General features: G+C 54.6%; 1 long non-coding RNA gene across 1 annotated transcript; it reads right to left on the reverse strand.

The window, feature by feature from the left end:
- Positions 1 to 252: 252 nt before the first annotated feature.
- Positions 253 to 9,739, reverse strand: LOC108448740. The gene is made up of 2 exons (XR_001864746.1): positions 9,607 to 9,739; positions 253 to 9,529 (listed from the first exon to the last, which is right to left on the reverse strand). It is a non-coding gene; the product is annotated as an uncharacterized LOC108448740 (long non-coding RNA).
- Positions 9,740 to 9,747: the final 8 nt, after the last annotated feature.

A 9,747-nucleotide genomic window follows, 5' to 3' on the forward strand; every position in this document is an offset into this window, starting at 1 on the left:
TCTGCTCATCCCTGAGTGTGGTGTGGACACTTGCTCCTGGACAACAAAGCAGTTCCTGTTCTTAAGGAAATAAATCCTAAAGAAAGTCCTTTCAGAGCAGTCCCCTCCTGCCTGCTGTGTCCCTAGAGGACAACAAGGGCAGTGTAGCTGCTCGGGGCTCTCGGGAACCAAAACAACCGTGGTGTGAGCTCAGCAGCGGTAAATCAGCGGGCTCCACCGGCCCCAGGGCTGCGTAAATTTAGTGCCCATTGCTTTGATCTCAAATGCTTTTATTTCATACCCTCTACAGAGATAGACACAAGGTCACACTAATGGCTGATACATGAAAAACTTATGTGGCCTTATTGATTTTGGAGTGATTAATGAGTGAAAGGGAAGGAGAGTGATTCATGCACATGAACGGTGCCTGGGAATGAGCAACACTGACCAGGGTGGCCTTTTAATTCCATAATCGAGCCTGTGTCCAGCTGCATGGGGGTGCCAGCATCACTCTCACAGACCTCTTTGCACTGGGCAAGCGCCTGTTTGTACGCAGTGAGCTCTTGTGCCTGCGCCTCGGTTCTGTTTGCCTTGCTTTTCACTGTCCTTTCGAAAGGGGATCAAAAATAGCCAAACCTAAACTCTCACTGTAGCCTTGTTGACAAAGCCTCTTGAAGCTTTCCTGCTGCTGTCCCAGGTGGCCTGAGAGGAGAAGGAGAGGCCCAGGAGAGGTAAAGCACAGTGCCTTGCCCAGCCTCACGTCAGGCAGCCCAGTACCCACAGGAGGCATCCCCCAGCTTTGGCCCTCTGGTTACCAGCGTGTGAGCTCACTGAAGGAGCTGCAAAGCTGGCTGCTGTGATTAGCCTTGCAAACAATGGTTTTCGAGTTGCTTTTCCAGTCCCTCAAGCATGTGCAACTTCCTGGAGGCTGCTGAGCTGTGGCAGGGGGGACACCCTCCTTCCATAGCGTCCATCCCAGTGCACCCTGTGGATGGAGTCCACAACCCCCGGGTTGCTCTGTGACACACATTCAGCTGGAAACTGATGCAAGGGGAAGTCATCCTAATTTTGGAGGGGGACATCAGGCCCAGTTTGAAGGATCTGGGCAGTGGTTATGCAACTTTCCTATTTGGTATTTGAAGAAACTTCCCCCTCCATGTTGTCCCAGCTTCATGACCATGACTTAAGCCATCGTATTACTACCAGAGTTCGTTCTGCTGGGCTCACTGCTTTCACATGGGCTGTCTTGCTGAGTGGGTCAGAGACCTGCTGCACCTCTTAGGGCCTGAGGACCAGCCACAGTTACGGGTTCATTTGTTGCCGGCACTGCTGCTTATTTGTTTCTCTCTTGCCGTTTCCTGATGTCTGCTTCTGTGTACACTGAACTATGCCCGTGTCCTGCCGCTCCTCAGCCTGACCTCCAGAGCTCTCTCCCAGCCCCCGTGCTGTGGCAGAGTGAGGCCCCAGCATGCTGGGGCACGGTGCCCCAAGGGAAGGGCACGGGAACGTGCTCCCAGTGGCACAGGGGGTGACAGTGCCCACCCTGCGAGCGGCTGTGGTGCAGCGCCCCTGCTCCTGCCTGTGCTTTGCCCACCATCAGCACAGATGCAGACCAGCCCCACACACCCAGCACTAGCTCTGGGTGTCCCCATTCCTGTTCAGGAGTGGCCACGGGCCGTTGGCTTCTCCAAGGGAAACTTAGGGAACACGGGGTGTTGGACCCAGTGCCATGCTGCTGGCCATGGCACAGCAGGAGAGGGCGGGGAGCATCACGGGGAGGCACACAACAAAACACTGTGTGCTCCCAAGTTAGCTACCAGCCCAGGTTGGTTTTCCTGTTTACTCCTTAAGTGGAAAATAGGAAGGGAGTGAAAAACCTCATCCCCTTGGCTATATAAAGGTCTTGTTGCGTGGGCTCAGAAGTTTTACCTTCTTTTTGTTTTTTGCCTTGGTGTCGCCAGGTGTGTGGGGTGGGCTGCAGTGTCAGTAAAGCAAATAAAAGGGGACGCTGGCAATGGCAGCTCCTCTGCAGGAGACGGCTCCTCTCAGGCAGAGAACTCGACTCGTTCGGTGGCCTGCTGGTGAGTGGCTGAACTGGGGTTCTGCAAAGCACAAGGGTCACAGGGGGCCAGGCAGGGCTTGTGCTGGTTGTGCTGGGGACACACAGAGCCCCAGGTACACCCTGGACTCCCAGCTGATAGCTGCTCACAACTCAAAAAAACGGCAAAAGGTGAAGAAACCACATCATCCCTTCAGCATTTTGTGGATAGGTTGCCATGAAAAGGTTGGCTGGTGGGCCCAGCCAGCAGGAGCGAGAGGCTGGAGCAGATAAGACATTGCCACGCCAGGAAACTGTTTTGGGTTCACAGCGTCAGAATGTGTTATGGGGACCTTAAACCCTGTGATCCCAGAGATGTTGCTAAACCTTGTCTGCCTTGGATTGTTTGTCCAAAAAGATACCAGGAGATGAGCTCTTTCTTCCCTTCATAATTGCCCATAATCTTATCTGAAGCCTCCGAACTGTCCTGGAGACTTCTCAAGGAGATAACATGGAGAGAACTACCAAACAAAAAAGAAGCCCAAGAGCAGTTATTTCTGAGGTCTGCTGGGAAACAGCACTGGTTTCCTGCCCAGCTTTGGTCATCCTTATTTGTCACAAAGAGAAGGAAAGGACGCCCAGAGCTGTCCAAGTCTTGCTTAGGCAGTGCTTGACCTTTCTTGCCTCCTTGCTCCTCTGGGATAGCTGAAGCTGTTTTGAGGAGTAAAGTCACAAAGCTGCTTTAGCTAATTACTGCAAAAAATTACTGCATGGGAGCTGCAGCCCATGGCTCAGCTGTCCAGCTGCCTTTGCCAGTGGGGCTTGACTGTGTCTCGCCAAAGGGTGTTTGTGGTGTGTGTGTCGTGGGTCCCCTTCAGGCAAGGGCCGTGCTCATAGATCTGGTGGTGGTTTCAAGGTACCTTTTACTTCTCATGGTTTATGGCTTCTCACCTGTGAGAGGAGCCTCTAATCATCTCACCATAGACTGAGAAAGTATATGCAGTCGTAAAAAGGACCTCCCAAACACAGTATTTCCTTTCAAATTCAGCTCAGTGTCTGTGTGTCTGACTAGACTTCCCGTAACATTTACTGCCTGTCCAGTGTGCCCGGTTCTGGAGTCAGGACCTGGATTCTGTGTAAATTAGGGTTGCTTCATCCAGCTCATTGATTGAAAATGTGACATTTCGAAGAGACAAGAAAAAATCGTTGTCTGACAAAGTGTCTCCCTGATGCTGGTTCATGGCTTAGGTTTGGCTTTCAGAGCTATGAGTCGGCCATGTTTTGCCACTGGTTTTTTGTGCTGTGTGACCTTTTGTGTCATTCTGGTTCTCAGTCAAAATGGAACACCAAGTAAGAGCTGTACCAAATGTGAGCATCCTGTGTCAGCAGCATAGCAAGTTACTGTGACCAGATCTGTTTTCTGCAAAGCTTTCTTGGTTAGCAAAATAAACTGTTTAAGGGAGGAGAGCTAAATCAATCAAGCCACGCCTCGGCTCTGGGTCATGGTGACTTGCCTCTGGCATTGTCCTGTTTACTCCTTCAAAATAATGGCACCTCAGTTTTCTTTTGGATGAGTCCCTCAGCAGCTGGAGCTAGGGCAGGACATGTGTCCACTCTCCATGGCATGGTGGCGTCCTCAGTTAGTCCAGGTGCAACGTGTATTTTGGAAGTTAATAAAAGGGGAGGTGAAGGGTACTTCAGTGTTGGGTTCTCCCAAGCAAAGCAAACGCATGGGACAAATGAGCACTTCACTGCCCCACTGTAGTGATTTCATTAGCACAAACCAGTTCACAGGCAGGAATTTTGCTGCCAAAGCAAACTGATTTTTTTCTACTGTTTTGCTCACCCACTGCAAGGCTCGGCACTGCTAGCGGGGCTTGTCCCCGGCTTGTGGCTGTGCCCTTTGCTTCGCAGCACTCAGCCCCACCAGCCTCTGGGGTTTCTTGCTGGCCTGGCTCCAGGGCTCTGCCCACAGCTGAGCCACAGCCATGCCCCAGGGGACCGGGGTACTCGTGGTACAGGTCACCCCATGGCAGCACTGCGGAACCCCAGGAGCAGGTCCCAGAGGAAGCCCAGCAGCCAAGGGGGTGGCCAAAGGCTGGTGTGGGTGGCAGGGCTCACCCTGTGCCCAGGGAGCACAGGGACAGGCGTGGGGCAGTTGCAGCCCTTGGCCTGACTCTGCCAAACCTCACGTCGCATGGTCTGTGTGCAGAGGCTGCCCCAGTCCGCCCGGGGGTTACCACACATTTTTGTCATGCTTGCAAAATGCTGTTACCACAAATTGCAAAAACCAGCCTCATCCTCATCTGATCAGAGCGAAACCAGCACAGCTCTGCACGACGTCTCCAGCATGTCCGGTCCTCTGCGTGCTCCTGCAGGCTACAGCTATTGCTCAGGCATGCTTTCATTTGCTGCTTTCGAGTTGTTTTTCCACTGCAGGCTCCACGGCCTGTGAAAATGGCTGGTGACCACGGCAGCCAGGGTGCTCACTGCCACAGTTACTGGCCACGGCACTGTCTTTAGCTGAGGGCTGGTGTGGCCTTTCTGTGCACAGATGGCTGCAGCAAAGCTGAGGGTGTCGGGCAGTCTCTGATGAACTCTTCCCGAGCAGTGTCGGGGCTGCCACCAGCATCCTGCAGACCGAGGCACGGCTGGGGCTGGCTGAGATGCCCACCTCTTCATTCCCTGTCCCACTCCCTTGGGTGACCCTGACCTGACAGGGCAAAGCGAGCAGGGCACCCACTGTCTCCCCACTGCCAGCACCCACGTTCCACCTGACAGCTCCTTCTGTCCTGATGGCTCCTCCTGACCTAGCCCTTGTCTCCACGATGGGACAACCGTGTGGGTGAATGAGTGGGTGCAGCATGCAGGCGGTCTGGGTGACTCTGGGCACTTCCAGGAACAGAATTGCTGGTAAAAGTAATATATTTAACAATTACTACAAGCCCTGGAGGCTCTTTAACCTGTGTGGTTACTGGTGCTCACCAGCACCAGTCCTCATGACAGACCTTCTGCCTGTAGCTGGGCTGTGGGCTGGCTGGGTGCACATGCAAAATGTTGGGGAGCACTCCCAGTGTCTTTCACTAGATCTCACCAGATGGGTTTGGCTGTGAGCCACGCTGGAGCTCAGCCCCTTCCAGAGGCTGATGGCAGCGCTCTGGGTGTGGCTGGGCAGTCCTTGGGTCCTGGGGAGAACTCAGGTAAGAGGCACAAGAAATGAGGGCTGTCACAAGATGCTGTAATGAACTGCAGCCCTAAGGCAGAGCCGTGCTCTGCCTTCAGCCATGGAATCCAGCCGGGGCAGAGCTACCCCGTCAGTCCCACGGCCACCACAGTGGCAGGGTGTCTGTGCAGAGCCATCAGCTGGGGACACACAGGGCCACAGCTCTGTGCCTTAGAATGCCGTGTCATACGCTGGGACCATGCGGTGCGTCTTGTGCCACTAATCAAGTGACTCAAAAAATCAGGGCGTGAAAGTTCTTTGGCAATGCTAAAAGCAAAATGTAAGGGAAAAATTCTCCTTCCCTTACTCCATAAAAATTCAACATTGTGCAGATGATCTAAAACTTTTTTAAAGTGCTAAAGGCTGTCTGGACTGTAAGTGTTTTATATTGGGTATAGGGATCTCCTGCTTCTAAAACAGATGAGACACTTCAGAGGGCAGCCTTTGGTCTGTCCAGACAAGAGATGCAGCAGAAACCTGCTATTGTTGGAGGCTGGCTGTAGGAAATGCAACTGCAAATGGTCAGTCCTGATATTCTGCTGTGCTTTGTACTTAAAAGCGTGTGTTTTATCATGATAGGTGAGGAGAAGCTGAACTTTGAAGGCTTACCTTGCTCTAGCAGGAGGCCTCCAGGAGGTTGTTCAACTCACTCCAGCCCAGGTCGTTGTGCTGGTCCCACCCCCTCCCAAATCCTTAGTTTTGCACCTTTTCCTGTTTTGCAGGGTCAAAGGTATTAGCCACTCTCAGGGAGATAATTTTCCAAAGGCCTCTAGAGCCTTGCCTGCGTGCCTTTGGCACTATCCAGGCAGGCATGGCAGGCTGATATTCTTGCTCTGTCCCGCAGGACAGAGCACAGACAGGTTTGCAGGATGCAGCAGAAGCTTTCTGGGGTGCTGGGCTTGTCAAAGCCTGGCTGCAGCCTCCTGCCTTGAGCCAGGCTTGGGTGTTCCAGCCTCTGGACGAGGGGTGTGGGGACACATCACACAGGGCAGGGACAAATCAGCATTTCTAAATGAGCACTGGGCTAATCATCACGGCTCATATTTCCATTCCCACCTGTCACCTATGTCAGCTCGCTTATGGGGACACCAGAGGGCAACTAAATGAGGAGAGCACTTTGGTATTACACGGCAGCTGGAGCAGCAGCTGAGTGCGGGCATTACAGGGCTTCAAACACCTCCACTCTTGGCAGAGCTGCCCTGCGGGGGTGGGACACGTCCCCCCGGCATCGGGCTCCCCAGCAGCACGGCTTCCTGCGGGCTCAGCAGCCGCCTGCCTCCGTCCCTGCCCCCGTCCCTCCGTCCCTCGGTCCCTCCCCGGTGCTCCCGGGGCTGCTGCGGGGCGCCGGCTCCCCGCGGTGGCCGCAGGGTGCGCAGCTGCTGCGGGCGAGCAGGAGCCGCTGCCAGCTTGCCTCTCCCCTCAGAATGCTCGTGGGTAAACACGTATCTTCGTGTGTGTGCATGTGCACACGGCAGGATGCGTGTCTCCGTACAAACCTACCTGCGTGTGCATAAACAGAAATGGGTGTATAAACGCGTTTGAATTCTGTACGTGTATATACATGCGTGTAAACATATACACACGCGTGTGCATCCGCACACGGCTGTACATGTACATAAATTACACACACACACACACATTTGGATGCTTACACACACACTACTGCTGTGTGTGCACACACGGGCACACCTGAGCTCCCCGGGCGCCCCGGGTGTCCCGCTGTTGGCCGGTCCATCCTGCTGTTGGCCGGTCCATCCTGCTGTTGGCCCATCCCGCTGCTGGCCGGTCCATCCCGCTGTTAGCCCTGGTCCATCCCGCTGCTGGCCGGTCCATCCCGCTGCTGCCCGGTCCATCCCGCAGCTGGCCGGTCCATCCCGCGGCTGGCCGGTCCATCCCGCTGTTAGCCCTGGTCCATCCCGCTGCTGGCCGGTCCATCCCGCTGCTGCCCGGTCCATCCCGCAGCTGGCCGGTCCATCCCGCGGCTGGCCGGTCCATCCCGCTGTTAGCCCTGGTCCATCCCGCTGCTGGCCGGTCCATCCCGCTGCTGCCCGGTCCATCCCGCAGCTGGCCGGTCCATCCCGCGGCTGGCCGGTCCATCCCGCTGTTAGCCCTGGTCCATCCCGCTGCTGGCCGGTCCATCCCGCTGCTGCCCGGTCCATCCCGCAGCTGGCCGGTCCATCCCGCGGCTGGCCGGTCCATCCCGCTGTTAGCCCTGGTCCATCCCGCTGCTGGCCGGTCCATCCCGCTGCTGCCCGGTCCATCCCGCAGCTGGCCGGTCCATCCCGCGGCTGGCCGGTCCATCCCGCTGTTAGCCCTGGTCCATCCCGCTGCTGGCCGGTCCATCCCGCTGCTGGCCGGCCGGTGCCGCTGTTGACCGCGCCATCCGCGCTGCGGGAGCGGGGCGGGAACGCGTCCGGTCAAGCGCGGCTCTGGAAAGTTTTAACAATTAAAAATATCGCTCCATTAATCTGTAAGTATGTAACGGAGAAATGGGAAGAAAATGCCTTCAGGAAAGCGGCGCAGTTTTCAAATGTATTTCTCTTAGAAAGGAGTTTTCACGCATCACGCGTCGCATTAGAATTGCTCTGCTCGCGTTTTCATACCGGGTAGTATCCTAACAGCTTGTAAAATTGAACTCACTTGGGGAATGTTTGCTGGGCCTAGGAGGAGTGAGGGGCAAAATAATCCGAGGTTTGTCCTGGCTGGGCACGCTGCAGGCTGGCAGCAGGAGGTGGCTCTGGGCATGGCCAAGCGGGGCTAGCAGAGGTGGCCCTGGCTTGCCCCTCCCAGGCTTGGGTTCTGGGCTCCCTGGGGCACGGCACCTCCGGCTGCACAAGGTGATGGTTAACTTGGTTTGGGTGAGTAGCTGCAGGGTGCTTTGCAGGAAGATTGTAATGAATGAATGGGTTTCGTCTCATTTGAATGGAAACAACCTAAAAACCTCCAACCCCACAGAGCAGAATGCAGCAGCCACGGGTTTATGCCGACTGCTGGTTCCGCAGCACTGTGTGAGCATGGGGAGAGCAAAGGGGGAGAAGCTGCTTGAGCTCCCTGAAGCAGGGAGGCTGTCCAGGGTGACCAGGGCCGTGGCATCGCCCCTGTCAGCAAAATCCCACCAAACGTAAACCCTCCCAGTCGCCCCAGCTAACACTCTCCTCCTGAGAAAGGGCTGATCTTTACATGCCTCAGCCTTTCCCAACACATCCTGGTTCACAAGTTCAGCAGCTTCAAAGTTACATCTGATCATTAACTCTGAAAGACTGGAGATTACTGGAGTGTTTAAACTGCATGTTTGAGAGGGCTCAGGGGCGCAAAGCTCAGGCAGAAATCTGCACCCAAATCCCGAGACAATCTTCATGAGGCAGATGGAGGGTTTTGGTTCAGCTGTGTGATACCTGCACGTTGTGTAGCTTTGTATCTTCATTTCTATTTAAAGCTGCTTTCGTGCAGCTAATGTTTCAAAAATGGTCATGGATTTTGGGTGTTTCTGCCCACGTGGTCTGTGGTGAGTATGGCTGGGCTTACAGTTCCCATGGACTTCTGTAAGAGAGATGGGAGAGTCACAGTTCTTCATTTTTGACAAAGACTTTACGAAAATTGCTCTTGCCTTGTGCATTTTATCTATAACTTTTATTCTTGATATGACAGGTACAGAATAAAATGCTGTTTGTGACCACATTATACACAAAAACAGCAGCAGCAGACAGAAGCTCCATCTATGGTGGAGCTAGTTTTCAGTTTGTTATTTCCATGGGGTGGCTTTTGATGTCAGAATCACAGGGAAACATAATTTGGAAGAGGCCTCCTGAGGCCACCTGGCCCTCCCTCTTGCTCAGCATGAGTCCAGCTCCATCAGGCTTCTCAGCAGCAGTGAGCCCCTTGATCCTGAGCAGTGTGACCCACGGCACTGTGATAGAGATTTTGGACGGATCTGAATGAGCACTGAGGAGAAAAGTCATTGGTATTCTTGATGGGATTTAATCTTAATGCAGCTCATTAGTCTTCAGGCTGGAAGTCTTGAGCCTGATGGTGCCAAAGGATTAACTTAAATTTAAATTCTGTAGCTATAGCCTCAAAAATGGGAGGTGAAGGTCACGTAGTGAAGGAAGCCCATGAACACAGCCCTGTGTGCAACACTGGAGCTCCTGTGAGCAGAGGTCGAGCCCCAGGTGCCTCCAGGGCAAAGCTGGCAAAGGGCTGAGGCTCTGAGCCCTGCTGGTGCTGATGTTCCTGAGGGTCAGGGAGGGATCTGCTGCAGGCAAAGTGGAGCCCTCATCCCTAAGGAGAAACTGACAAAGCAGCCACAGTCAAGCACGAGCTGAGGTTGGTGCTGGTTTTATTTTTCACCTGTTTGTACTGCTGCTACCTGGCAAACTGGGATCTGTGGGAAAGGCTGGAGTCCTGCAGCACGGGCACCTTGCTGGGGCAGGCTGGGACCGCTCCCTGCCTGTGGCAAGGCGAGCTGAGGGGCCAGGGGCTGGTCCGCCCGCAAGAGGCACCGGCCCCC

The sequence above is a fragment of the Corvus brachyrhynchos genome, unplaced genomic scaffold, assembly GCF_000691975.1.
Source record: "Corvus brachyrhynchos isolate BGI_N302 unplaced genomic scaffold, ASM69197v1 scaffold97, whole genome shotgun sequence".
Classification (NCBI taxonomy): domain Eukaryota; kingdom Metazoa; phylum Chordata; class Aves; order Passeriformes; family Corvidae; genus Corvus; species Corvus brachyrhynchos.